The sequence below is a fragment of the Macaca nemestrina genome, chromosome 20 (genome assembly GCF_043159975.1).
Source record: "Macaca nemestrina isolate mMacNem1 chromosome 20, mMacNem.hap1, whole genome shotgun sequence".
NCBI classification, from domain to species: Eukaryota; Metazoa; Chordata; class Mammalia; order Primates; family Cercopithecidae; genus Macaca; species Macaca nemestrina.
Genome location: NC_092144.1, coordinates 41,422,532 through 41,449,769, shown reverse-complemented (window position 1 = coordinate 41,449,769; position 27,238 = coordinate 41,422,532). Strand labels below are relative to the sequence as shown.

General features: G+C 44.9%; 1 long non-coding RNA gene across 3 annotated transcripts; it reads right to left on the bottom strand.

Moving 5' to 3' along the window:
• Positions 1-859: 859 nt before the first annotated feature.
• Positions 860-26,871, bottom strand: LOC105495603 (uncharacterized). 3 transcript variants are annotated; one of them, XR_011618037.1, is made up of 6 exons: positions 26,696-26,871; positions 26,272-26,321; positions 14,814-14,967; positions 12,900-13,026; positions 7,373-7,695; positions 860-1,000 (listed from the first exon to the last, which is right to left on the bottom strand). It is a non-coding gene; the product is annotated as an uncharacterized lncRNA (long non-coding RNA). The 3 variants fall into 3 exon arrangements; XR_011618036.1 differs by lacking the exon at positions 860-1,000 and adding an exon at positions 1,994-3,833; XR_011618035.1 differs by lacking the exons at positions 860-1,000; positions 7,373-7,695 and having other exon boundaries at positions 11,699-13,026; positions 26,696-26,867.
• Between the last annotated feature and the right edge of the window lie 367 nt (positions 26,872-27,238).

Below are 27,238 nucleotides of genomic sequence, written 5' to 3'. Positions count from 1 at the left end.
ACTCTGGAGTGGGGGTGACCTGTGAGGCCCAGATATCAAATTCCTGCCTGGGGAGCCAAAAAGGTGGCAACACCTGGGGTAATCAGAAAGGCACTGATGAGAATGAAGGAGTGCAAAGGGCAGAAGAGCCCAGGAAAAGGATATTGCCTGGGAGGTAGGAAATGGGTTCTCTCTCCAGTTTGGTCATTTTCCTTCTGCGTGGTTTTGGGACACTCTATCCTCCTCTCTGGGGCTCAGTTTCCTTCACAGTAAAACTTATGGTGGTGAGGATGGTGGTTTTGAGCCAGGTCAGGGGCTCTTAGCTTGGAGTGTATGCATGAGCTTTGGGGTGGTCCATGAAATTGACATTGTAAGCAACATTGCATTATTATCTTTTTGTGGTGGAGAGAAAGTCCATCACTTTCATTGAATTTCCAAAAGGCTCTTAGCTATCAGAGGCTAAGCTCTCATATATTTATAGGAGCCAGGGACCCATTCACCTTCAGATGCTTTTGTTCAGTGTCCTGGTTTTAGAGATGGGGCCACCGAGGCTCAGAGAGGCGACTGGCAGGTGCTGTGTGCCATTCTGATGGCGATCCCCGAAGGCAGATCCAGGCAGGGATCCAGGCCCAGAGAGTTTGGGAAGAACCAACTGGACTCTGTCTTAGAACCTGACCTCCCAGAGAGGCATTGGGAAACCCAGGGGAGAGGAGAGACATGGACATAAGTAAATCAGGAACCACACATACACCAAAGCTTTTGGCAAAAGTAAAAACAACCGCGTGATATTGGTTAGTGACAATCGTTTGATGTGGGTTTCAGCCTGCACCTCTCTCTTCCAGCATCAACATGGCGGCTCTGGTCCACCAGAGGGAGAGGCTATAGCTGAGGACACGTGGCAGCTCCTGGGCCCTCCTCCCTCTGGCTGGAGACTGGACTCACTGTTCAGAAAGCGTCTCGTTTCTGTGGCACTGGGCATCTCCCACACACTCTTCCGCTCTTCAGTGTCTAACTCTTGTGGCTAAGGTCAGAAAGTAGGCTTCCTCGAGCTGATGGAAGAAAAGACCCCCTGCTCTTCCCCTCCCAGGTGGAATTATTTTGTCTTCCCTTTGTTTGCTCCTGTGGGATTTGCTCCTGCTTTTTAGCTGGAGAGAGACCACCAATGGGTCACACTCTGTCCTGGGTGGATCTGTCATCCTGTCTCTTGTCTCTCGGGGCTGGGGAAATGGGTGCATGCAGGAGCTTTGAGGTGGTCCATAAACCTCTTGAAAGTGTAAGCAACATGGCATTATTATTATTATTATTATTATTGTTATTATTATTTTGTGTGTGCATTGGGCAGAGGAGAAAGTCTATTGCTTTCATTGATTTTCCAAACTTGGCTATCAGAGGCTAAGATCTCAAATGTTTACAGGATCCAGGGCCCCATTCAACTTCAGATGCCCCATTCACTTTCAGATGGAAACAATTGAGCCTCCATTCATCTTTCCTGGACTCCTCCAGATTCCAATTTGTAAATGGCCCTGCAGTAAATACCCCATGGGAAGTCTGCAGCTACAGGTCAAATGTGGTCCCATGCAGAAAATTCTGAACCTCAAATAAGCAGTTCAACATTCCTGTTTGCCTAGAAAACATGTTTCTCCATAGTCTTTGCCCACTAGAAAGACCTTTCCTAGGCACCTGTGCTTAGTATTTTCCCCCTAATACTCAGCTAAATCGGTGCTTTCACTCTCCAGTCATGGAGGGAATATTAATCTAGAGTTGCTTTTAAAAATGTAGTTAAAAGATAGAATTCTGCTGTCTTTCAGAAAGGTAAAGACAAGCTTCCTTTGGTTATGGAAGTGTTACAGGATACCAACACTTACCCAAAGTTAACCTTTGGGTTGGGGGTTTCCTCACTGTAATCCCTTCTGTGGTCGCTGGAAAGATGTTACAGAAAAGGGGTCCCGATCCAGACTCCAAGAGAGGGTTCTTGGATCTCGTGCAAGAAAGAATTCAGGGCAAGTCCATCGAGTAAAGTGAAAGCAAGTTTATTAAGAAAGTAAAGAAATAAAAGAATGGCTATGGCATAGACAGAACAGCCCCAAGCACAGCTAGTTGCCCATTTTTATGGTTATTTCTTGATGATTTGCTACACAAGGTGTGGATTATTCACGTATTCCCTTTTTAGACCATATAGGATAACTTCCTGACATTACCATGGCTTTTGTAAACTGTTGTGGCACCGGTGGGAGAGTAGCAGTGAGGACGACCAGAGGTCATGGCGGTGGCCACCTCGGTTTTGGTGGGTTTTAGCAGACTTCTTTACTGCAACCTGTTTTTATCAGCAAGTTCTTTACGACCCGTGTCTTGTGCCGACCTCTTATCCTGTGACTTAGAATGCCTTAACAATCTGGGAATGCAGCCCAGTAGTTCTCAGCCTCATTTTACCCAGCCCCCATTCAAGATGGAGTCGCTCTGGTTCACACGCCTCTGACAGAAGTGTCATCCCATGCAATTGAGGAAGAAGTTCTATGTGCTCACCATTAAATACAATTTCATAATGAAAATTTTGTCTTATGAAGGTGAAACTTTGAGAACCTATTAGAATTCTCATTTTTCTATGCATGGCAATCAAATGACCTTCCTATACTGCCACATAAAGTATAGATTTAAAGTTAAATGATCCAGTCAGTCATTTAACATTTTCTTAAAGAGTAATTTCTTCTATAACTATAGATGTTTACATATGGTTTTCTTTTTGGTATTTACATTTTAAGAATTGAAGAAAAACTGACGTTCCTTTTTGGAACTGTTTTTTAATAGCCTTTGTTTATTTTTAATATGTGGCGTTCCAGGCCCTTGCTCTAATGATTTTTTTCACACTGCATTGATAATTAAATTCATTCATTTTCCCAGCTGCACAATTCCTTTAAGTAAAAAGTTATGGGTAATAACACCTCTTATGTTCAAAGTACAGAGGAGAAAAGGGCAAATCAGGATCTTTCTGTCAAGGGGAGTTACACAGTTGAGCAGGTCATGGGTTAGGGCAAAAATCTGTGTACACGTTCTCAGGTATTCAGGTCTTCTTAATTCATAGATTAGGACCTGTGGGTTTTGATTTTCTGATACTGAAAAATATGCCTTTTTCCCCCTTTATGTTCTAAAGATGTAATTTATCTCCTTATATCCTGCTCAGTTTTTTAGTTCATAATTTGTAGTAATAAGTGTCATCAAAAGCACTGAAAGCGTTGGTTTCTCTTAAATGATTGGAGACTGTTTGCATGCTGTTACCAACTCGCATATCTATAAGGAGGGCAGTAAAAGTGAGCTGAGATATTTAGTGACATAAAAAGAACCATGTAGATTTGTGAAAATGTAAAACTGTGATCATGGAAGAGGTTCATGAAGTAATGAGAGAAATGCTTCGTCCCTGGGCTAGTGATTCACTTGTAGCTTCTGTAATTTCATGGATGCTATAAGGATTTGGTTTTTACACATTTTAATTTAGTCCAGAGATGTTCCTATTTTAATTATCCATACACAAGGGCACAGTATCTTTCTACGGTTATTGCTATACGTTACATTTATATATAGCAATAGCAATTTGAAAAAAAAAAAAAACACAACAAAATGCTTTCACCTAGATGACCAAAGGGTTATACTCATTTGTTTTAATGACACTATATGGACCTTTGCATTCTTAAACAGGATTTTCGAATACACGAGATGCAAGCACTCAAGGATGTGCACGCAAACAGATACCTGTCAGAGAATAAAAAAAGAATATGTCCATGTCTCCCCTTTCATGAAGGATTTGCGGGTGCTTTCGTGGCAGCCCCTGAATGGGGGGGTGCCTGGAGCCTCTTGCTTTTCTGTTGAAATCAGAAGGCATTGAATCAGGGAATTTGAGAGCAAAGGGATTCCCACTGAGCCTCAGTGATCACATTTCAATATCTGGAAATCCATTTGCAGGAATGTGACATTTTAACTATCATATTGGACTCAGTCTATATGCATTAGCAAGGAGCTATGAGATAAAAAAACATAAAAATAAATGCACATGCCTAAATATATATCTATGTCTATTTAGTATCTGTTTATAAATATATATGTATGCAATGTATAAAAAGAATAGTCTGATGAAAGCACATGTTGACAAAAACTGAAATGTAAATCACCCAGGTCACACACGCTCTGCTGCTGTGAAAGGCTGATTCCCTAATGGCCAGGGGGTAATTCTTCCCCCTTCCACGGAGAACCAGCGAGCAGAAATCCGTCGCATTTAAGTGAATCTCCTGCAAGCCCTTCTGACCTGGGAGGCTGTGGAACTTCCCGCTGGCTGAGTCAGAGCTGGTCCAGCTTCTCGGGCAGCCCCGCACGGATGCCTGGGGGACTCTGCCCGGAGGCAGGGGACTCAATGTCACAAGCTCAGAGGGTCACTTCTACTAGTAAAGACTTTACTCTCTGGCCAGATGACCTGGTCCCACAGCCCAAGGGAAAACATCGTGCAAAAGGTCCCCTAGCCCACCCTGCTCGGGACACAGTGACCTTGGCCTGAGCTTGCTAGTCCTGTCTGTTGAATGGCGTGATGCTTGGCTTGGGAGGAAGGAGAGGAATTTAATGGTTTGTGTGAGTGTCCAGGGTCCTTGGAGGAAGGGCTTTTCCCAGGGTCGTTCACACAATGAATATCTGGGGGGCCCAATCTACCCACAGATGTATTTTGCTTGGTTCTCAAATTATTTGAAAAAAATTTGAATTTGTCGCCAGTATTTAGTAATTGGAGATTTCACATAATTATCTGGAAATCTGGCTTCATTCAAATGTTTGGAAGTGCTGGGAACACTGGGTCCTTACCACTGTGCAGAGCAATTGATTTCTCTGGATGGTGCAGACACTCCCCAGGCCTGTGCAGACCCCCAACTCCTTGTTATCTGCCTGGCCCTGGTGGACATCTGACTTGCCACTGCAGGTGCTTCTGCAACATTGGTGTCACTGGGGGCCTGTGATCCTTGTTTTCTGGGATGGTTCAGCCACTGCTTTATGCAGCCTTGCCTCCCCTTACTGCGTGACCCACTGAGGTTTGTTACAAGTGACAAGTGGGCTGCAGAGTGTCAGCTACGTCGCTCGAAGGTGGAATCTTGCACGCGACCCGCTGGGGCAGTGCTCTTCAGCATACATGCAAGTCCTCTCCTGAGAACACGATCCTCCTAGACGTCTAGAAGGACCACCAGGTGCAGAAGAACCAGTCGTCAGAGGTTGATGTGTAAGGGGCTTACTGCGTAGCTTCCTCGCGCTCTGCGACAGCTGGGGTTGAGTGTTGACTCCACGCACCTGCCTCAGCTAGGAGCACATTCCTGTGCCATTTAAAGATGCTGTCGCCTCCCAAACCGGGACTTGCCGAGGTCTGGGCTCTCACCCTGCTGCAGTTCCCAGTGAGTTAGTTTTTCTTTTCTTTCTCCCCCAGTAGTGGTAAGATAGGTGTATCTATTGGTATGTGTCTGTGTTTTGTGTTCTTGCTAGGCACAGCAGGATGGAGCCCCAGGCCAAGAAAGCTAAGGTGGGGGTCTCCATTCACTCTCTTCTTGTCTGGCACAAGGGAAGTTGCTGCAGGAGTGAGGGTGGCACCGTGCAAGGCTGTCCCCACTGCTGGGACAGAGCTCAATGGCCCTGTTTACCCAGACCCTCCCCCTTCCTCTGTTGGACTAGGAGTTTCTTGAGGACAGGGCCTGTCTCATTTTCATCTTTGTGTCTAAATGCCTGGGTGGATAGATTCATGGTGAACTGGTTCCGTCTTCTCTATGTATCTGGGATGGGAAGTTGCTAAATTAGCATGGCTGCTGCAATACAGCAGGTATGGGAGGTAGTTTTAGAAGCCTGGGCTGGAGGAGGTGAACCAAGAGGGCCCATGGGCCTGCATTGGAACTTTGACTCTGCCACTTCTCAGCCATTTTCTTACCTAAATGAAGGAGGGGCTGGGTGAGGTTTTTAAGGATACTCTGCCTGTTGAACCTCTTTCTTTCCTTTTCTTTTGTTTTCATTTCTTCTCTCTCTTTCTCTCTTTTTGAGACGGAGTCTCACTCTGTCACCAGTCTGGAGTGGAGTGGTGTGATCTCGGCTCACTGTAACCTCCACCTCCAGGGTTCAAGCGATTCTCCTGCCTCAGTCTCCCAAGTAGCTGGGACTACAGGCACCTGCCACTGCGCCTAGCTAGTTTTTGTATTTTTAGTAGAGGCGGGGTTTCACCATGTTGGCCAGGGTGGTCTTGATCTCTTGACCTCATGATCTGCCTGTCTCGGGCCCCCAAAGTGCTGGGATTACAGGCGTGGGCCACTGTGCCCTTCCTTCCTTTCTCTTCCTCTTCCTCTCCTCCTCCTCCTCCTCCTTCTTTTTCTTCTCCTCCTCCTCCTCCCTTCTCTTCTCTTCTCTTCTCTTCTCTTCTCTTCTCTTCTCTTCTCTTCTCTTCTCTTCTCTTCTCTTCTCTTCTCTTCTCTTCTCTTCTCTTCTCTTCTCTTCCCTTCCCTTCCCTTCCCTTCCCTTCCCTCCCCTCCCCTTCCCTTCCCTTCCTTTCCTTTCCTTTCCTCCTTCTCTCTCTCTCTTTCTTTCCTCTCTCCCCCCAGCTTTCTCTCCTTTCTCTCTTTTTTTCTTTCTTTCTATAGGGTCTCCCTCTGTCATCCAGGCTGGAATACAGTGGCACGTGATCATATCTCATTGCAGCCTCAACCTCCTGGGTTCAAGTGATTCTCCCGTCTCAGCCTCCCAAGTAGCTGGGACTACAGGCGTGCATCACCACGCCGGGCTATTTTCATTTTTTATTTTTTGGAGACACAGGTTCTCACTATATTGCCCAGGCTGGTCTCACACTCTTGGCCTCAAGCATTCCTCCCACCTCAGCCTCCCAAAGCACTGGGATTACAGGCATGAGGCACCACGCCTGGCCTGAACCTCTTCCTTTCTTTTCTCTCTCCTCTACCTGTGTTGTCTGTCCAACACAACTGCCAGATCTGACCCTGGAACACAGTGTTACTTATTCATTGATTGATTGGAACACCATTTTTTGTTTTTTTGGGATGGAGTCTCACTCTATTACCCAGGCTGGAGTACAGTGGCATGATCTTGGCTCATTGCAACCTCCACCTCCTGGGTTCAAGTGATTCTCTCGCCTCAGCCACCTGAGTAGCTGGGACTACAGGCTCTCGCCATCATGCCTGGCTAATTTTTGTATTTTTAGTAGAGATGCAGTTTCGCCGTGTTGACCAGGCTGGTCTCGAACTCCCGACAAGTAATCCGCCCCCCTCAGTCCCCCAAAGTGCTGGGATTACAGGCATGAGCCACCACGCCTGGCCTGGAACACCATTTTCTTAAGGGTCTCTGAGACCTAACCGTGGTTTGAGCTGGAGGTACTGTCACATACCTGTCAGTGGGCAGCAGTGCCTGTCAGAAGGCCACAATGCCTTCGTTATCAATAAGACTTGCCATCCTGAGACTGTGTGCACACTCTTCTTTTCCTGCCTTCTCCATGAAGCAGCCATACCTGGACCCCGCTGCAGGTGCTGTTAGTGCCAGGACTTTGCCCCTCTCAGAAGCGGGGGCTGACGTTCCCGGAAGTTGAACTTCGATTGACAGCTGGCAGGTTGTTGCTGAGATAGTGGTCACTGGAAAGGTGCATTTGACCCAGACTGGTTTTGGTTTTACTGGAAATCTGTATTCAAAAGCTCTGGTTTCTGTTCATTGTGTCTAAAGAGAAATAAAAATTTATTTAGCATCTGAGACCCCAGTGAGGACAGATCCTGTCTCATAACAAGCTCAAAAGGATCTCCATTCTGACCACACAAGAAGAAGATTTTGAGTGAGTTTTGAGGGGATACACAGGATAAGGGAACAAAAGCCCCTCTGGCCTAAGAGGTTAGGGTGAGAGAACGGTAGTTTCCTTAAATATGCCTATCATGCAGCGTTTCTGAGAACATGGAACTGGAAAAAGGAAATTACCAGAATGCCTAGGATGAATGAAATGATTCTTAGCTGAAGCTCTTGGAAGAAAGGCTTTTTTTTCTTTTTCTCAGTGTTGAGACTAAAGGCTTGTTCCTACAAAGGTGTCAGAATAGAGGGTGGCAGGTGCATCTCCAAGGGCTACAAACTCAGGTGACTGCCCAGGTCAGGCAGGACATATGCGTGGGTGAGCACAGGAAGGCTGGGTGCTCCTTGGCCCACGCTTGTGTATTCCTGGCTGAACCCTACCAGAAGAACAGAAAGGGTAGTAACCAAGGGAGGAAGAGCCAGGCACAGTGTGCATCCCTGGAGGCTCACATATATACACATCTCTGCCCTACGCACCCTCTGCCACCTCCTCCCCCAAAGCTTTTGCTGCTTAACTATGTCCAAGTCCCTCCCGTTCTGTAAGAGCTAAGAATTAACCTTGAGTTGATGTCCCTCTTGCTGTGTGTTGCCAGAAATTGATGTATATTTGACTCCCTGCATGTCCTACCCCAGTGTACATTGACCAGATTGTAACATCTTTGATGGGAGGCTGTTTCCCTGCTCCTCCCTGCCATTGTAGCCAGGGCTGGGCAGTACAGGGAGTATCCACGTATCTTTCTTTGTGGGTGGGCTGGTGAGGTCAATGAATCTCCGAGGTCTTGCAGGCCTGGGGTTCTCATTGCAAAGGCCATCCAAGACAAACAGGGAACTTGTTTTAAGCATATTGCGTGGAATTCGAAGCAAACGCTGGATCCAAATAGTCGGAAAGGTGGTTGGGGCTTCAGGCTTTCCAAACCCATCTGTAGAGTTATATGATTTACTGAAATACAAGAATGTTCTGCTTTTACTGCTCAGAGCTCCCAATACCCATTTATTTGTTTTACACATTTTCCCCATTAGAAAATGAAACATAGCAATTAGAAGCCAACCCAGATTGTTCTGCATTTAAGGGTTTTCACATATCTACTTGATAATTTTGTATCTGTAGCAGCTTGGGCATAGCACTCTTAAAGAGCCTTGTTTGGATTGTTGGAATAATGTTTTCCAGTTCAAAGTAACTGTTAGAATGGTCAAAAAAAAAAAAAAATTGCGTGGCAAAACTCAAGTCTATTAGCCTTGCCGTTCACACCTGCAGTTTCTCTCTATCCAGGTGTGGGGTTAATGCAAGCACCTCAGGTATATTTTCTGGGATTCTTTAGGAAAAGAGATAAAAAAGAGAGAGAGAGAGATAAACCCAAGATGCCTAATCAGAAATTACCTTACTGGTAGTAAAACCCAAATTCATGAGAATGTATAAAAATAGATTTCTTTTAAATGCCAGGGAAGAGATTTGGAAGCGTTTTGGCAGATTGGGATGCATGGGCCGACCTGCGCCAGGTTCTTCTTACGTTAATAAATATTCATTTTGTTTTTTTGGGGGGGAGTCCAAGTACTAAGCAGAGGGTCCTTGTTGTAGAAGTGAGATCTATTTCCACATTGAGAAATTTGAGAAATTCGAATTCTTAAATACCAGGTATTCTTTTCTAAAAATGTAACTCTTTCCTCGCAATTCAAACGGTGCAGGGGGACAGCTGCTCCTGGAGATGGATTCAGCCACGGCCTTTTCTTCTCTCGTGCAGCTAAGCCAAGCCAGGTATGAAAATGGCGCTCCCTTCCCCTTCTCAGACATCTTGTTTTTCTTTCTTGGACACACAGAGAAAGCTTCATTCAATATTGATAGTGTTTTGATACATTAAAATCGAGAGCAAGTCAGAAATCTTATATACAATGTACACAGATGTCAGTTTTTCCTGGTTTCGCCATTTTTGACCAAAAGCGTCAATATTTTACAGGGATTTCTTTTCCCTTCAAAGCCTGCAAGAAGTCCAATTCTCACAGAATGCATGTCCAGTTGGTACTGAAACGGTTCCCCCCAACATGTCTGTGGAGATCGCGTTATTAATATTATTTGAAAAAAAATCTACTTACCACTTGTGTTCAATTTAGCAAATTTGGAGCTTGAAAAAAAATCTCAAAATGATTTTCCTTCATCTGGCAGAGAGTAACATTGTTCATAATAAGTAAAAATAAATGTTTTGCCATTCTAACAAATAATGTAAGTAAACTAGAAGATATATTTCAAACAATATAGTTCATTTAAATTTATTTGAAAGACAAGGTAAAGAGAGAGAGAAAGAGAGAGGGAGAGATGGAGAGACAGACCTAAGTTGCAGCTGTTCCAAAGATTTCGGGTACAAATGTTCTTTCATTCCTTTGCATGATTTTGATAAAATTAGGTCAAAGAAATGTTCATTTGAAAACAGTGCTTTGTCATATTATCTACAACACATGTCTAGCAAATTTATGAATCCAGCATTCATCTGCGTGAAGTTTCAAATCCTAATGAATGGTTTAGACAGCATTGTCATCAATTTTCCGCAGGTGCAGCTGAGGCAATCAGTCAATTCAATCAAAAGCCTCCGTCAACTTGCGTGGCGCTGTCATTTTTTACATTCGGATCGCTGAAATTAACAAAAACGATCCCTCCCTGAATGCCGTTACACTCCTCCTGCCTTTGGGTGGCGCTTTTGAGCAACGCTTTGCCGTTCGCCGTGCTGCAAGATCTCGCAGCATTTTTTTTAACTTTATACTAACATAATATTTCTTTTGTGATATTATGGAGATAAAATTGCACTGTGTGTTTTAACACACATTACAACAACCTCTTAAGGCAAAAAAGTAAATTCATGCAAATGAGTTATAGAAAGTGAAAAAGATTTCTTGTTCGGTGCGATGCACGGTGGGACCCGGCGCTGGGAAACACTCCAATTGCCAGGTTCTGAACTTCCTTGTCCCTTCTCCTGTCAGGCTGTGCAATAGATTGCAATGCGGGCTCTCAACTTTGGAACTGTTGCTTTAAGATTTAAGAACCAGGCCACCTGGTTGCCTTTATCTTGTGTTTCCTCTGGGTTTACCTTCCACTGCCTTCCAGCAGTCGCTAGAAATCTCCAGGGTGGGCTTTACTGGTGTTGGGAGAGGCACGTTTTATTGCAACCTGGGTGATGAGAATTCTCTTCTTATCATTGCAAGCTATTGAGCTCCTTCTCCTCAAAGGGTTAACTCCTTCAAACCCTGCCACTTACCTTAAAAGAGTTAAAGATCCTAAGAAAGAAAAGCCTTGGCTTTTTAACTCATTGAAAAATAACCTTGTTTCCAAAACTCTATGATCTAAGAAGGATTTCAGCAGTGCCAGTGAGGTAAAGAGAAAACTGCAAGAGACACTCTGCATATGGCGAAGATGAACACTCCTGTCTTCTGTCTCCTAAGAACGCTACCAGGTTCCTTCTAAATCTTTAAAATATATGGACAGACAGAAAGCACTTAGCATCAGTTTCTCCATGATGAATGGAGTTAACCTTTGTAGTTCGCCAAAAGTCAGTAAGTTTTTCTTTCCCATTTGTTTCAGTCGAGCGACGAGTAGAAATGCAGGTAGGACCAGATAAACTCACATTGTCTCGGCCTTTTTGCTTAATGACAGCAGCCGACTGCTTACAGCAGCTGGCAAAAGAGACGTGCTAATATTAACTTATTTAAATAATCAGGTTACATGTAGTGACAGACAGACGCACTCAAATTTATTAAAGTGGCTTGAAAAATATTTAGATGCCTTTCCTTTGCAGACATCATGAATGGTCAATTGCCCCAACATTTCTGTGGCTGCATTAAAAAATACACTTGGTTTCTAGAAGAATGCAAATTCCAAGGAATATAATAAAAATGTTCTTTTAAATAACTAGTTATGTCACTTTGCAAATAGCTTTGATGTAGCATTCCTGCCTGCATAAAGTTGAAGCTACATCTGTGTCAGCCATACCTGCGTTTATGATACCTTCCCTGAGAGAGCAATTAGGGGCTGGTGAGGGCTGGAGTTCTAGCTAATATTTGAAACTACATGTGCGTCTGCAAGCTAAAGGGGAAAAAAGGACTGTGATCATCTGTGAATAGAGAAAAGAATTCTAACAACTCCTACCTTTTAGACACTTGATAAAAAATGCAGTTGGGGGTGCCTGGAGAGTCTCAAGGGAGTGGCTTTTCCGCTGAGAAATGAAGACTGCCACATAGCCGCCAGCCGGGCTTGCTATAGGAAGCTTACAATTCGGCTCTCTTCGGTGGAGTTTGAAGTTAAATGGTCCTGTCTGTTTCTTCTCTTGTTTGTGTCACTTGTTAAAGATGCCTTGAAATGCACCATTATAGTTTCTTTTTAGTTGATTGTAACAGAACTAAGCGAGTCATCTTGCATTTTGGCTACCTCTAATTTCCTATAAGGGCCTATGGAAAAGATCTTTTCTTTTCTTTTTTTTTTTTTAATTGCTCAAATATAAAAACATTTGACTTGCTATTACTCTTAATGTAACTGTAGATCTTGTAATAAAAGGTGAAGTGAAATTGAGTGTCCATAAATCAAGCAAGTGAATGTACAGAAAAGAACTAACGATACATATAGTCAAAAATACGTGTAGCCTTAAAGGAGATGCTCGGCATTGTGTGTGTGTTTTAATATTTTGCTTTTCATTAGGCTGGACTCTGTTGTACAGGGAAGACAAGTATTTCCATATTTGAATTTTTCTTTCTCTCTTCCAATCCAAAAGAGAATTTCTTTTGTTGTTGTTGTTAGTTTCCTTCTGAAAGGGAAAGAAATTAACATTGCTTTCCCCCCATGAATATATGTGGTGAAAAGCTTGCAGGGTGTTTTGACGAAGCATGCAAAATGTTTTATTAATCAGAGTAATAGAGTAGAAATGAAGGCAGTACGTCTTTAAAAGTGCCTGGGTGTCCAGGTACGCGGGGAGATCCGTAAAACCGTTGACCAAGCACAATGTACGTAGACAAATGTCTTCTCATTGTGTGATGCGTGAAGGCCATGATAGATGGCTTCTAACAACAAAGCGTGGCCACAGAGACAAAATTAGTGTTGTTTTAATTACCAGTGTCTGTAATGTTATCTATCCATAACTGCCTGAAATAGACCGTCACAGAGGGTCAGAAGGCGACCCGAGCTCATACTTCCACACGCAGCTTCCTTATTGGTACTGGAGTTGTAACAGCAGTGTGCTTAAAAAAAAAAAAAAAAAGAAAAAGAAAAAGAAGAAAAGAAAAAGTTTAATTCTTTACTTGAAACATTTATTTATAACAAAAAAATTGTTTCTTGTTTAAGGGAAGTGCCTTTATCTTTTTCTTTCAAAGCAGATCTTATTAAATGCTATTTGGAGGTCAGAGTAATGGGCAGAAAATGGGACTGGCCTTGACATTCTTCAACGAAAGTTTACACTCTCGGAGCGGTGTTTTTTGTCAGTCACAAATAGCATTATGACACTAATAGGAAAGAAGGTTCTTTATTTTTGAAACCTCCTTGAGCTGAGATGGGGCTGCTCTTCAGACATTAGTAAGTGTGTATATTGTGAAGATGAAGTATCCCTTACTTTCTGAGCTTGCGGGAGATGAAAGATAGGCCAGTTTTTGAAAATGGCCTGCGTGGCACATGCTATAAATGAGCAGGGAAAGCAATCGAGCTAATAGATTACAGTAATTATCCAATCTTTGGCTAGTTTGTATTGGCAAACTATAAATACAGTACACATTAGAACAAGGTGCTTTCAGAATGTACATGAAAGGTCATTGTAATTTGCAAGTCGCTAGTCATTAGAATATGCTAAAAACCATTGCTTCAGGGCTCAGATTTTAATGATGAATACATTGATTATTAAGTAGCAGAGGAAAAATGTACAAGAGCGGCTGTGGTGTAATGATAGGTCGCTTTATTTTGGGAAGGAAATCAACTCAGCTTCAGAATGCAGGCATTGAGGAATATAATTGCAGTGAGGAAAATTCCTCAGAGGAGCTTGGCACATATTAAAAGCAAAAACTTGAGACATGTTTGTGATAAGATTACTAATAAATCTCTGGTAAGTCTTAGACTCCTGACAATAATACAGCAACAGAGTACTTCATCTTCTCCAAGCTTTAGAATTTAAGATCAGTCACAAACAATCTAAATTACGACTGATACTAGGCAGATGCAGTACTGGACGATGTTGCTTGTCATAAATCTCTCGTTCCTTATATGCAAATTAAACTCCATTTTAAAAGATAATTTTTCACATGGTGATCGCCTTTATTTGTGAAACGCTGGTGATTTTTAATGGGGAGAGAGAAGAAGCCAGGCTCTATATCCGGGAATGATTTCGTGCAAGAGGGGAGGCAGGAGCCTGTCATCTGGATGCTTCGGGTGGGGCACCTTGACCGGCTTTGGAGAGAAGTTAGGGACCAAGTTGGGCTTAAATACAGCCACGCTGTGCCTAGAAGCTGCCTTGGCTGCTGGCTGCAAGGGGAAGTCCCTGAGTTGCATCTATGTTGCAAGGCTTTCTGACTTTTCTGTTTCAGAGGGGTGTGCCTGTTTCTGCTTGTTCTGGGATGGAGGCATTTTCTCTGACAGTCACCCGCCTCCTGCCCTCCTCCTGCCCCATTCTGTCTCTGCTGAGGAGTTTACCCTCTGCCCCTTGAACCTCATTTCTCCTAGCTGGCTATGGGCCGAAACCCGGAGTAACTCCTCACACGGCTGTCCTGGGTATCTTTGCCAAAAGAAGTCAACACGGAAACGGCCTGTAGTCCTGAGTCCTGTGCCAACCGTTATCACTGTTTTTTTTTTTTTTTTTTCTTTCATTTTAAGAGCAAAGCACCAGGGTCCTGATAGATAGAGAGGGAAGGCTTGCTTTTCCTCATCACAGTCTGTACTCATGAAATGTTTGTCTCTGAAGCCCTGGATTTTTACTGCAGGGCTGTTGATGGGAAACTTGGAAAGAATAAAAAAAAAAAAAATGTAAAGAGTGGGAAGCACCTGCCTTTTCTGAAATCCATCACTCTGCTACGTCATTCATGGACCCCGAGGGTTATAGGAGATGCTCAGCCTCTTTGTTGAAGCTACAGGGCAGTGAGACCAGGTGTGTTGAAGGCCTCTCCAGGGCCCCAGAGACAGGGATGCTGGCTGGCATTTATCTGGCAAAAGAGTAAAGCAAAGGGATTTTCACACCGTACTGGGTTCACCAGGGTAGTTTGGGGGCAGGGTGCTTGGGATAATCTTATTCTATATACACCTCCAAGGAAATATCAGGACCAAGGGGCCAGGTGGCCAAGTGTTTTGTAACGAGGAGCAGCACCACCCTGGAAATCTGGGTCCAATCAGAGGTTGGGCAAATTCTTCTTTTCCCCTGGTGCTATCAGGATGGAACTCCTACTATTTTTCCATTGTTTTCTTGGAAATACATTGGCAGGTCCCAGACAAGTGTTGGGAAGTTTGTATTTGCGCTTCCTTTTGTCTTTCTGTCGTTCTACCCCCACACCCTGAACACACACACACACACTCTCTCTCTCTCTCTCTCTCTCCCTTCTCTCTCTCTCCCTTCTCTCTCTCTCTCCCCTCCTTGTTCCCCCGTCTCTCCACGTCCTCTCCAAATTAACAAACTTAAAACAAAAACCAAGTGCTTGTTGATCAGTGCTGACAAAACCTGTTCCAGGAGGAAGGGACTAGTGGCTCCTTGGGGGCAGATGCGGCGGGAACCAGGTGGAGCGGCACATCCCTCTGGGTCCTGTGTAGCTAGTCATTTTATCAGCCTGTGCATTAAGGGGCAACACCACACAAGGGTAAGAGTATAAACATGCTTTACAATTCTCAGCTCCCTAGCATAAGAATACTTCCTGCGTGGATGTAAATTTACAACAGGTGCTTATCAAATGTGAAAATGCTTGCAAATCAGAAACAAACTTAAGGGTGAACATATCTCAGTGACGGCTTTTGCAAGGGCTGTGCTTGATGTTGGGCTATAATGTTGTTCCTCTTTAGTTTCTACATGAAGTGTCTTTCCATGGTTTGCCACGGGGAGAATGATGATGGCTGAGCCTCAGACACTGGTGTGAAGATGCAGATTTGTTTAATGAAATCCGTATTTACCATTGGGTTACAAACACAGCTAATATGCCCTACATTCAAAGGAGAGATCTTTACTCTGAGAACTAATATTTTCATTAATTGTGTCTTTCTACCAGAAGGCAGACATCATCTAACCATCTTTGCAGCGTAACTGCACCTGTGATAGAAACGGTTTTCAACCGTCCCATTCTCGATGACTAAAATGTGTTGTATTTGTAACATAAGGCAATAGCTTCTTTTCTTGGTTTGCCTGTCCTAAGTGGTGAATTCTCCAGTATAATCGGGCTGCGTGTGCTTTTTCTGATTTGCACTTTTTGTTTTGCAGTTTTAAAACAGGCCCCACCCCTTTGCCCCCCAAATCTTTCAGGTTTGCTTGTAAGATGTACTTGTTGTGCAGGAAGTAATTAGCCTGTTACAGAGATATTAATTAACATGTTGAAAATGTTTTCTTTATTAATGAGAAATTCACACATTCTATTTAAATTAATTTGTATAGTTTAAAATTAATTTATCGTGGCCTTTGATGACCTCAGATCTACGAAGACAAAACTGGAGTATTGTACTAACTGTTAAACCATTCATTAAACATTTTATGCAAATAGTGTTTGTTTATAAACAAATTAACTGCAAGGATTTTCAAAACAGGTGCTGTGTTGTGAATGCGTACTAAATGATGTGGTACTGAAAGAATTAATTAGACCTTCAAATGTAATTAGTTGCAATAATTTGCGTGATTAGCGGCTTGGTTAAGAAGTAAGACACACACATTGTAATGCATGGGAGAGTCACTGCAGTAGCTTTGTTTTTCATATGGTGAGGATGAGTCTTCTCCATGTTTAGGAAATTTTTCAAAAAATTGCTGACATAGCTGCAGTTAATTGCCAAGTATCCTGTGGGGGGTAATGTTGTTGTTGTCGTCTTTTTTTTTCCTCTTTCTCCCTTGGCTTCTTGCAATGCATAGCCACTGGATGCAATGCTGTTTATTTGCACCTTTATGAATTTTTAAAAGAGAAAGTTGTTAACCCCAGATCTTTTCATCCCCAGAGGATATGACAATACTTAACACTTTGAGGGTTAAAAGACAGTACACAATTATTATAAGCCAAATGAAACATGTCCTGCATTTCAAGAGCGGCTGTTATCGCTCAGGGAATAGCGACAGTCATTTTTTTCTTGACGTTGCGGTGGAAGTGTCTCTTCTGTTCTTTCACAAGATGGGCCGCCACTGTGAACAGTTTAGTCCGATGGGCCACGGAAACTGGTCCTTGTCACTGCTGATGGCTTGTTTACATGTGGCTGGTGTTCTAGAGGCAAGGCCATTGAGATCCCTGGGACCACGGCTTTCAGATGGATTTATTCTCTAGGGCCATGTTGCTGTGAGATGGCACTCAGTGTCTTAGGGACCCTCCGATCTCTAACCTCTATGCTGAGACCTTCCATAGTACGGTCCTGCTTTGAAGGATCCTGGTGAAAAATAGACCAGAGTGATTTCATTTCTTCATTTGTTCAGAAATATTCACTGGGTGCTCACGAGGCACCAAGGCCCTGTTTTAGGCTCCAGGGGGGATGCGGTAGTGACTCATATAGATGAGTCCTTTTCTTGTGCAGCTTCATTGGGTGCAAAGGCAAACAAGCGGCTGCCAAGTCTCAGACAATTTCAGCTAGGAAGAAATAGGAACTTGGCTGATTTCCCCTTATTTAAGTACACAATTCCTGTTGACGCACCTCTGAACAACTGTCACTCTTGTGCCCTCACTGGGCAATAGTGACATCCGGTACTGGAGGAGATGGAATAGAGGGAAGGGTAGTTGGTTAAGGGGTGAGCCAGAGCTCTAAAATAAGCCTGTTGTGTGCCTGTGTGTGTGTGTGTGTGTGTGTGTGTGATGTATCCTGCTGTTCCCAAAACCGACTAAATGACAGAAAGACTTGAAATGCATGGTTTCACTGGTTTCACATTTTATGAAGGCTCCTTTACCCAGGAGGAGAGTTGAATTATCTCGTCCCTTCCCTACCACACTGAATGACCTTGGGCAGGGCTGGGGTGAAATCTGATTTCCCTTCCAGCTCTAGACATCAAGGATTCTACTCTCAGCCTTGGAGAGGTTGAGGATCTAGAGACAAAAAAACTTGTGAGTTTCCGTAAGACCACAGCTTTTCCTCCTCTGAATTTCTTGGCGGTGTTTGATTCCGTTCATCCTCATTTTCAGCTGGTGTTTGCAAAGCAGTCTTTAAAATAGGCCCTTTTTGGATGATGTTTGAACTTGAACAAAATTAACATTTGCGTGTCATCAGTAGCCGCAGTGCATCATTCTGGGCAGTGAAGGATGAAAAGTCAAGAATGTGGGCCGCTTGATTAAAATGAACAATCCAGGAAAGTTCGGAAAGATGGATACGCAGAGCTCGCCTGCTAATTTATGTGGACTCGATTCCAATTGCAAAGGAACATTTTTTTCCCCTTTGAAACTTTTAAGAAATTAGGTTTTAAAGCTGAACTGGTGCACCACTCAACTTAAAATAGAAGAGAATTTGATTTTATGTGGTGCCTTTCACATTCCTGCACTCTATATAATAGCACACATCAGAGCTCCTGGCTGCAGGGTGGCTGGCAGGCCGGGCTAGGTTGAATGATTTCCTAAGAAGGGGATGAACAACCATCCCCTTTGCAAAATACTTGGAAAGAGCTTCGTGTGGGGTTTTAAAGCTTCTCTCTTTAGGGCCTTTGCACATTTTCTCCCTCCCTGGACTGTGAACATGGAGGAAATATTTACTGGGGTCTTAGGAGCTCTGCACACAAATTGTCCTCTGTGCGCAAATACCATCCTAAATATTTACTGGGACCTTAGCACCTCTGCCCACAAATTGTCCTCTGCATGCAAATACCATCCCGTCCTAGAAGATTCAACTAGAATGTTGTTTCCTACTCCCCAAGGTAACATTAATAGTTCCTTCCTCTGAAGTAACCTCTACAGTAGTATTATCAATTATTGGGCTCTGTTGTGTGTGTCCTTAGGAAAATGAGTGCCCTTGACTGAGCCTCACCTGCACATTGGAGCCATGCATACAATTGCCTGAAGGTAGAGGGAGAAAGCTCAAACTAAATGCCCAGCGTGCAGGCTCTTGATAAAAGTCAACATACCCTCTTGCTTCCTCTACCCCTGCATGGGGAGGAGTGCTGATGAGCAGACAACAGGCAAATGAAACCTATCTCCCTGCCCACAGGCTAGAAGGGGACTGGCGACAAGTCATGGACGGTCCCATATGTCAGCTATTCTTGAGTTCCCAACTGATTGCAATAGTTACTGCCTTTTGAGAACAGACACATTGTTCACATATTACCAAGCAAGACCCAAATAGAGACCTAACTGTTGTCCTTACTGGTGTATGTATGACTTCTCTTATGAGCCTCAGTTTCCCCAATTGTGAAATGAGCTGTTCTGGTGCATTAGGGCTGCTTTCCACTCTGATACTTTAGGAACCTGTATTTGGCTTTGAAATAATTATAGAATCAGGAGAAAAATTAGACCAAGGTATTTTCTTTGCCCTATGATTTTTTTTTTTTACAGATTCAGTTTGAGTTATATTCTCTCTCTCTCTCTCTCGCTCTCTCTCCCTCCAGTGTGATATATGAAAAAACAGACTTTAAAATGTACCTTGTAGAATAATATTTGGATTAGAACAGAATGCTATTCAAATATGCGTTCAGGTGATTTCTGCTTAAGCATGTTTTGGGTAAAAAAGTTAAAAATGGGGAGATTCCCTTAGACTTAGGGAGCTGGAGCTGGAGGTAAGTTGCAAGGAAGGAGGAAGTGGCTATCCAGAGGAATCTAGGATATCTCTGAGGGTCTCACTACCCTGGATACAGAAATGGTGGCTCTGTGGTAGAGGGCTTGAGCAATGTTAAAAACGAGGAAATAATCTGAGCAACCACAATGATTAATACAACACTCGTCTTCAAAGAGCCATGAGATCTTTAGTATCTACAAAATATATGAGGCTTCAGTTGAAGTTTTTATCAGAGAGATGCAGCTGGGGTTTTATTTCATCTTCACTCAGCTGAAGGCAACCTTGAGGGCTGGATGGAAGGGGGTTGAGGTGGGCGGAGAGAGGTCTGAGGATAGAGAAGCAATATCCCAGCATAGGCACCTCGGGAAGCTTGGCGTTCTGTGTTGGCATACAGAAAAGTACAACAGGGGACTTGTTTGGTGTCAGATACAGCTGGCTTGAATGGTATCAGTCCTGGGTGTCACTCTCTCCTCTACCATTGACCTCTCCCAGCCTCAGTTTCCTCCTTTTTTTTTTTTTTTTTTTTTGAGATGAGGTCTCCCTCTGTTGCTCAGGCTGGAGTGCAGTGGTGTGATCTCAGCTCACTGCAACCTCAGCCTCCCGGGTTCAAGCTATCCTCCTGCCTCAACCTCTCCAGTAGCTGGGATTACAGGCATGTGCCATGATGCCTGGCTAATTTTTGTATTTTTAGTAGAGACAGAGTTTCACCATGTTGGCCAGGCTGGTCTCGAACTCCTGACCTCAGGTGATCCGCCTGCCTTGGCTTTCCAAAGTGTTGGGATTGCAGGTGTGAGCCACCGCTCCTGGCCAATTTCGTCCTTTGAATACTGGTAATGTATATGCCCTACTGTGCAGGTTTTTTTTTTTTGTTTTTTGTTTTTTGTTTTTTTTTTGCTTGTTTTTTTTTTTGAGGACTGGAGAGAACCTAGGGCAGGGTCCTATGCATAAGTGGAAGTCACCTGAACACATATTTGAACAGCATTCTGTCCTAATAGCATTCTGCCCTAGACAGTGCTTGCAGAGAACAGACACTCAACAAGTGTATGTGAATGTGCATAGTAACGTTATTCCCTCGGGTTTTCAAGTGCACATTTCAGATTGGGGCCTGGCCCTTCACTGTTTTCTCTCTCCACTCTGTTTTGAAGAGCTCATTGCTTTTCGAAGGAGCTGTTGATGGACTGTGTTATGTTGTAGGTTCCAGCCTGAACATCTCCAAGTAACAATTTTGGAAGCACACGCACATATACAAAGAAGTTAGAGGTGTGAGAAGACTAGCATTGGAGAGAGGCTCAAAGAAGAGGCCACGTCATCTGATTCGTGTAAGAATTCACTGATCTTGTCTCCAGGAGGGACTTAGGGTCGGCGTTGCTTCGTTTGGTCAGTTTCCCTGGAAGGTAAGGGGTGAACCCATCCAGGGCAGTGCCGTTGCCAAGCAGTGTGTTTTTACTTGGAAATTCCTTTCCACATCTGAGGCACAGTGATGACTCATCTGACTCTCGCTTTTCAACTCATTTCCTCTGGGGTAATTCTCTCTGGAGCCCGTGCCCAGATGTTTTTTTTTTTTTTTTTTTTTTTTTCACCATTGGCAAGATGGAAGGGATGCTGGAGAAAAAGTTTTTCCGGTTCCCAAGCATCAGCAAATTTGAGTGAGCGTCCAAAGGTAATTGTATTAGGCAACATACTAGTCTTACTCTAATGGTCTTATGAGCCCCAATGATAAAGTGTGTACGTTCCAATGATTATAGGAATTTTATTTTCATCTGGTTTTTATATTGCTATAAATATTTTGCATTTACCAAATAAAGTGGTTGCTATGTAGAGATCATAACTTCTGAGACCTAAATTTGCTTCAGATGATAGGCAAATTATAGAGTACAATATGTGATCAAACAGCAGTATGGAAAACTTAAATAGAGTGAGCCCTGAGGACGAAGCCTGCTTAAAACTATGGGGGATGGAATAAATGGGAGTTTTAGCAAAGCTATCGCTGATTCCAGCAGATAAATTATGCTCTGCCTTTTTGTATCTCTTTGGGACTGTACTACATAAATTATGACCAAATATAATTTAGGCTATCAGCCTATATTTCTGAACATCCATCTTGTACATTTTAAGTACAAAATTACCATTTTGCAGAAGTATAAAATTGAGACAAATTTTTTTCTATCTGTGCATTTAACTTCTGCATACTTTATAGCAGCTAACGGGTTCGAGAGGACCTCATTACCATCCGGAGGGGACGTTAGCCCCGCGACTATATAACTGTATTAAGATCTACATAAACGGGAATAAAGTTCGAGGGACAGTGGAATGTGGAATTATATATTCTTTCTTAAATGGAGATGTAACTTTTATATAAAACTGCTCGTCGCTGCTTTTCTGAATAAGAGTCGCTGTTTATACATTCAAACTTCCTGATGGAGGAGGCTGTGTTTAGGAAAACTCCTTTCAAAACAGGCAGAAAAGGGCAGGCTCTTGGTGGCAAAGGGGACCTTCCAGAGATCCCTTGGCCATGGGAGCGATGATCTGGTCTTGAACTCTGGCGTGGCCCACGGAGACGACAGTGACTTCTTGGAGCCTCATTCTACTGCCCCCCAAGTACCACCTCCTCCGATTTCTGAGTGATATGAGTTGGGCAAGTCAGACAGGGCCTGTGCCCACCCATCAGGGATGAGGCTCCCTCGAATGACTTCACCTCACTGGCTTCTCGGGAGGCCTGGGTCTGGGTCGGGGACTGCACTGGACTGGACTATGAAGCAATGAGAACAGGCAGGGATTTGGGGGGCGGGGGACCAAGTTCACTTTCCCTGACAATTGCAGGTCTTCTGAGGGTGCTTGGCAAACCTTTGGCCAGGGACTGGGGCAGCCCAGGTTTCTTCCATGCAGACCTGGGTTCTTCACGACCCAGGGTAACATTGCTCTGACAACTGTTGTTGCATCTGAGGACAAGTTTTCTACTTCTGAGCTTGCAGCATCTTTTGAGCTGGAATGGAGCCTCTTGCGGCTCACAGCATGGCGCAGTGGGAGGTGCAGGTGGCAGGGGGTTGTTAAGACTTTGCACCCTTTGTGCCAAGTGGACAGCACCGTATAATCCTCACCTCATGTCCCGTCACTCCTTTATAGACAGCAGTTAGTTTTTGAAAGATCTTAGAGAATTTCTCCCCTTAATCTTCTTTTGCTTCATTTCCCCCTCTCCCTTATGTATGATTCATTTTCCCCTCTCCCTTAAACTAGTTTTTTTTTTTTTCTTTTTCCTGTGTCTTTTCTCTGCTCCTGGGTGCGTGTCTTTTTCCTTCCATTTCTTCTGTTTTTCTGTCTATCTTCTTTCTTACCCTCCTCTGATGGCCAAATTGCAGAACGAACTTATATTTCAGCCAAACAAGGTGGCTCGTTGGTCTACTTGATGTGAGGTGTTGCAAGCTGAGTCCCTCAAGAGGCTGCAATCCAAGTGAAGAGCAGCTGACCAGGTGCACAGAGAACAGACGGTCAGGGCTCCCATCTAGCCGGAGGTCTGGGCAGCAGTCACTGCTGTGGAATGTTCGGAGATGGGAGTGATGATACCAGACACGGATAGGAGTCATCACACAGGTCAAATAACAGGACAGATCCCTGTTTCCTCACCTGTTTTGGGAAAATACTACAGAGAAAGAAGGGCTTATGCAGAGACATTACGGGAGTGGCTTCGGAAGGACAGAAGTCCCAGCTCTGTTTGGTGGTTGAGCACACTGCTCTAAGAAGGCATCAAAAGGAACTTCTTTCATGAGTAAGGTCTGGTCATGTTTACAATGGAAGATTCTTCCTTTTTTTGAGACAGAGTTTTTCTCTGTCACCCAGGCTGGAGTGTAGCAGCTGCAGGGGTGCGATCTCAGCTCACTGCAACCTCTGCCTCCCAGGTTCAAGCGATTCTTGTCCCTCAGCCTCCTGAGTAGCTGGGATTATAGGCATGTGCCACCATAGCTGGCTAATTTTTGTATTTTTAGTAGAGATGGGGTTTTGCCATGTTTGCTAGGCTAGTCTTGAACTCGTGACCTCAAGTGATCCATCCACTTCGGCCTCCCAAAGTGCTGGGATTACAGACATGAGCCACTGCACCCAGCTACAGATTTCTCATTTTTTATAGGGGAAAATTCATAGGGGTACCTGGGGGGCTGTATCCAGAGTTGGCTCTCCTGAAGGGGCTCAGAGCTCACTGTAGGCTTGACACTGTCTTGGGTTCCCCAAATTCAGGGAAAATGCATCCAGCAGGAGAACTTCGACTCTTTCCATCATTGAGGAAGTGACTGGCAAAGGAGGCGATGAGAGGCAGATGCACTGAGACCTGGGAACCAGGATCTATCAAGCCCGGGTGTCCCAGCCTCGGGCAGGGATGTCCGCTCAATCATCCCCTCATTAGCTATTCAGTCAATGTCTATTGAGGACCTACTGTGAGCCAGGCAGGTTCTACTTCAGTGACTAAGATACACCTATACCTTGCAGACCACCAGATAGCAAGTAAGCAGTATAATACATAAATTAAAAAACTTCTAGTTGGTGATAACTAGAAGACTAGCATTGGAGAGAGGCTCAAAGAAGAGGCCACGTCATCTGATTTGTGTAGGAATTCCCTGATCTTGGCTCCAGGAGGGACTTACGGTCAGGACTCCTTGGTTTGGTCAGTTTCCCTGGAAGGTAAGTTTGAGACTTTCTTCGAAAAACAGAGCAGAGGTATCATTTAGAAAGTGCCTTGAGTTGGTGGCTACACTGGGGTGAGTGGCGGGAAGTCCACTCTGAGGCGGTGACTCCTGGGCTGAAGCCTGTTGGATGAGAAGGAGCCGGCCGTGGAAAGGGGGAGCAGCAGAGGGGACCACGTCGGGACAGCCAGCGTGAGGATTGCGAAGACACCACCCCTGCTGGCTCTGTCATCCTCTGGGCTCACTCATGACAGCTCTGAGGGTAACCACAGCAGAGCATTGAGTCAAACCGGTGAGGAGGCAGGGTGGGATTGTGGTAAATGTCTCATAGATAAGCATCCTGAGGTTCAGAAGAACTGGTCACTGTCCCAAGGTCACGCAGTGAGTGAGTGACAGAGGGGGCATCTGAACGACAGCTTCCTGGTTAGACTTCCTCCTACTGTTCCTTCTGCATTTTCAAGTCCAGATGGAGTATCCAGGAGGTGCTGCCATCAGACGCATGTGCTGTGTGTCATTTCCCATTCAGGACCTTGTAAATCATCGGCAGCAGTTTTGAGAGTTGAAGCAACATTAAACCTTGAGGAGGATTTGAGAGTTGAAGCAACATCAAACCTGCTTGAAGAGGGTGCTTCTTCCCAGTGGCTGCCTACCACCACTCCCCCAGGTTGTGACACTGCACACTGTAAGGGCTGCCTCATGTCTAGTGGGGTGAATATGGATGGGGACCCTGCCCTGTGCACTGGGGTGCAATGATCCTATGGCTCAAGCATGCCCATAAGTTGCCTGCAAATAGTGAGTCCAGAAGAGCTGGGGGCTGGCTCTGTCCATACATCAACACTCAACTGCTCTCTTAATGCAGAACTCAGATTCAGAACAGGTGCAGGTAGAGATCGGCTTTGAGCATGGACAGATGGACACCACCACACTGTATCACTGACTCTGTTCACTCCCCCAAAGCCCAAGGTCACACCTTTGGCAGAGCCTGGGTTATCAGAGCTGAGACCAACTCTCACCACCTTCAGGTGCTGGGGAAACGACCCATTCATTTGCTGAGAGAAACACAACCGCCCTGACCTGGAAATGTACCCATTGGCATTATCAACACTTTATTCTTGTGATGGATCACCCCAGGAAGCCAGGCTGTAATCCGAAACCACACTGTCAAATCACCCTGGGAAGCAAGATTGTGGGCCATTGTCATGAGCATATTCTTTACTAAAGACAACTGGAGATGTCCAGCCAGTTTGGAGCTAAGCCTGAGATCTGTGGGAAGAGCTTGGGTTAGCACCTGGAGTGATAGGTAAAGCTATGGCGGGGGAAATGGGGCAGATTGTCAGTGGAAGCCTGGGGACCACCACCAACCAGGGACAGGTCAAGAATGAGGAAGTCCTGGGTGGAGCTGAGCTGGAGTGGTCATGGAGGAAGGAAGAAAACCCGAGGCCAAGCGGGTAGATAGTTTCAAGATGACAGGAGTGTTCAGTGGTGATGAACACAGCAGCTATGTTCAGCCACACAAGGACTGAGGAGTGGGTGTCCATGAGATCTGCCTAGGGGAAGGTCACTGATGATGGACTGAGTGAGAGGGAGGAGCTCATCACGTTAAGAGTGGTTAGTTTGTTGGTTTATGGTAGGAGTGCTTTAGCTGGTGGTGATGGGGAGAACAGAGTGGAGGAGATAGAGGACCGTGGGTGACAGGGAAGAGCAAGGAGGGAAGGTTGGTCTTCAGTGGTTGGTGAGACAGGCAGGAAGGTGTCTCCATGAATGTCGCTAAATTTGTAGGTGGAAGGATGAGGTCATAAGAGCACTGGGAGGAACAAAAGAGGAAGCTGAAAACAGAGGCGGAGAGCCCTGATGGAGGGACCCAGGGCGCAGCGGAGATGGGGGCCCATATGCAGTGCTACACAGTGGAGAAATTCTTACCATTAGCTCTCAGTCACGTGGGAGCAGGAGGGGCGAGCAGGGTACAATCTCTGTAGGTTTAAGGACAAGGAAGAAATGTAGAATAACTGAGTGCCCAGCTGAGACCAGTGTGTTCTTATGAAGCAGTGTGGGTTCTGGCTGTGTGGGAGGCAGGAGCTGCCAGGAGGGACTGATGCAAGGGGCAGGGGGCTGGCGTCACTTTCCTGCAGGTCTCTGGGAAGAAAACCCGGCGTCTGAAGACTGGGAGCAAAGGCGGCTGTGGTCGAGGGGAGGACATGGGGATGTTAGAGTTCTGAGACCCGTCCCTCCCACCCTGTGGTGACGACACTATTCTGGGACACTGCTGGGCGAGGGTGACTGAAGTGGAAGAGCTCGCAGGCCTGAATCCTGGCTTTTCTGCGTGAGATTGAGCGAGATACGTCACCTTTTTGGGCTTCCCCTGCGATGGCGGTAATGATGGTGCTTCCATGATAGGATTGTGTTACCATGTGGCAAAGCAGAATTGAGTTGGAACCTGGAAGAAACGACCCATGTGGTGCCTTAGGCCAGGGCAGGGCTTAATAAATGATTGCCACTATCGTTGTCATCGTCATCATCATCATGACGTCATAGAACCAGGGTTCTAGAAGGCTCCATGGCAGGGAGTAGGACGGTAATTAACAGGGGAAGAACTAGGAAAGAGGACACGCAGGGCCACAGTAAGAGATGGAAATAAGAGTAAGTTTAGGGGCCGGGTATGGGGAGGAAGCATTGCAGTCCCCCTGACTGTGTGTGTTATGGAGATGGGAGCTTGTTCACCTCCAGGTTTCTGATCTAGGCCCAGCCGAGGGTCTGTGGTAGAGCCTGGTCAGCTGTGAGGGAGACGGCGAGTGCCCCTGCAGGTGGGGCCTGCTCTGGGTGTGTCTGGAGCATGGATGGACCCGCACGCCTGAATGTACTGTAAGGCAGGGCCATGTGGTGAGGCAGG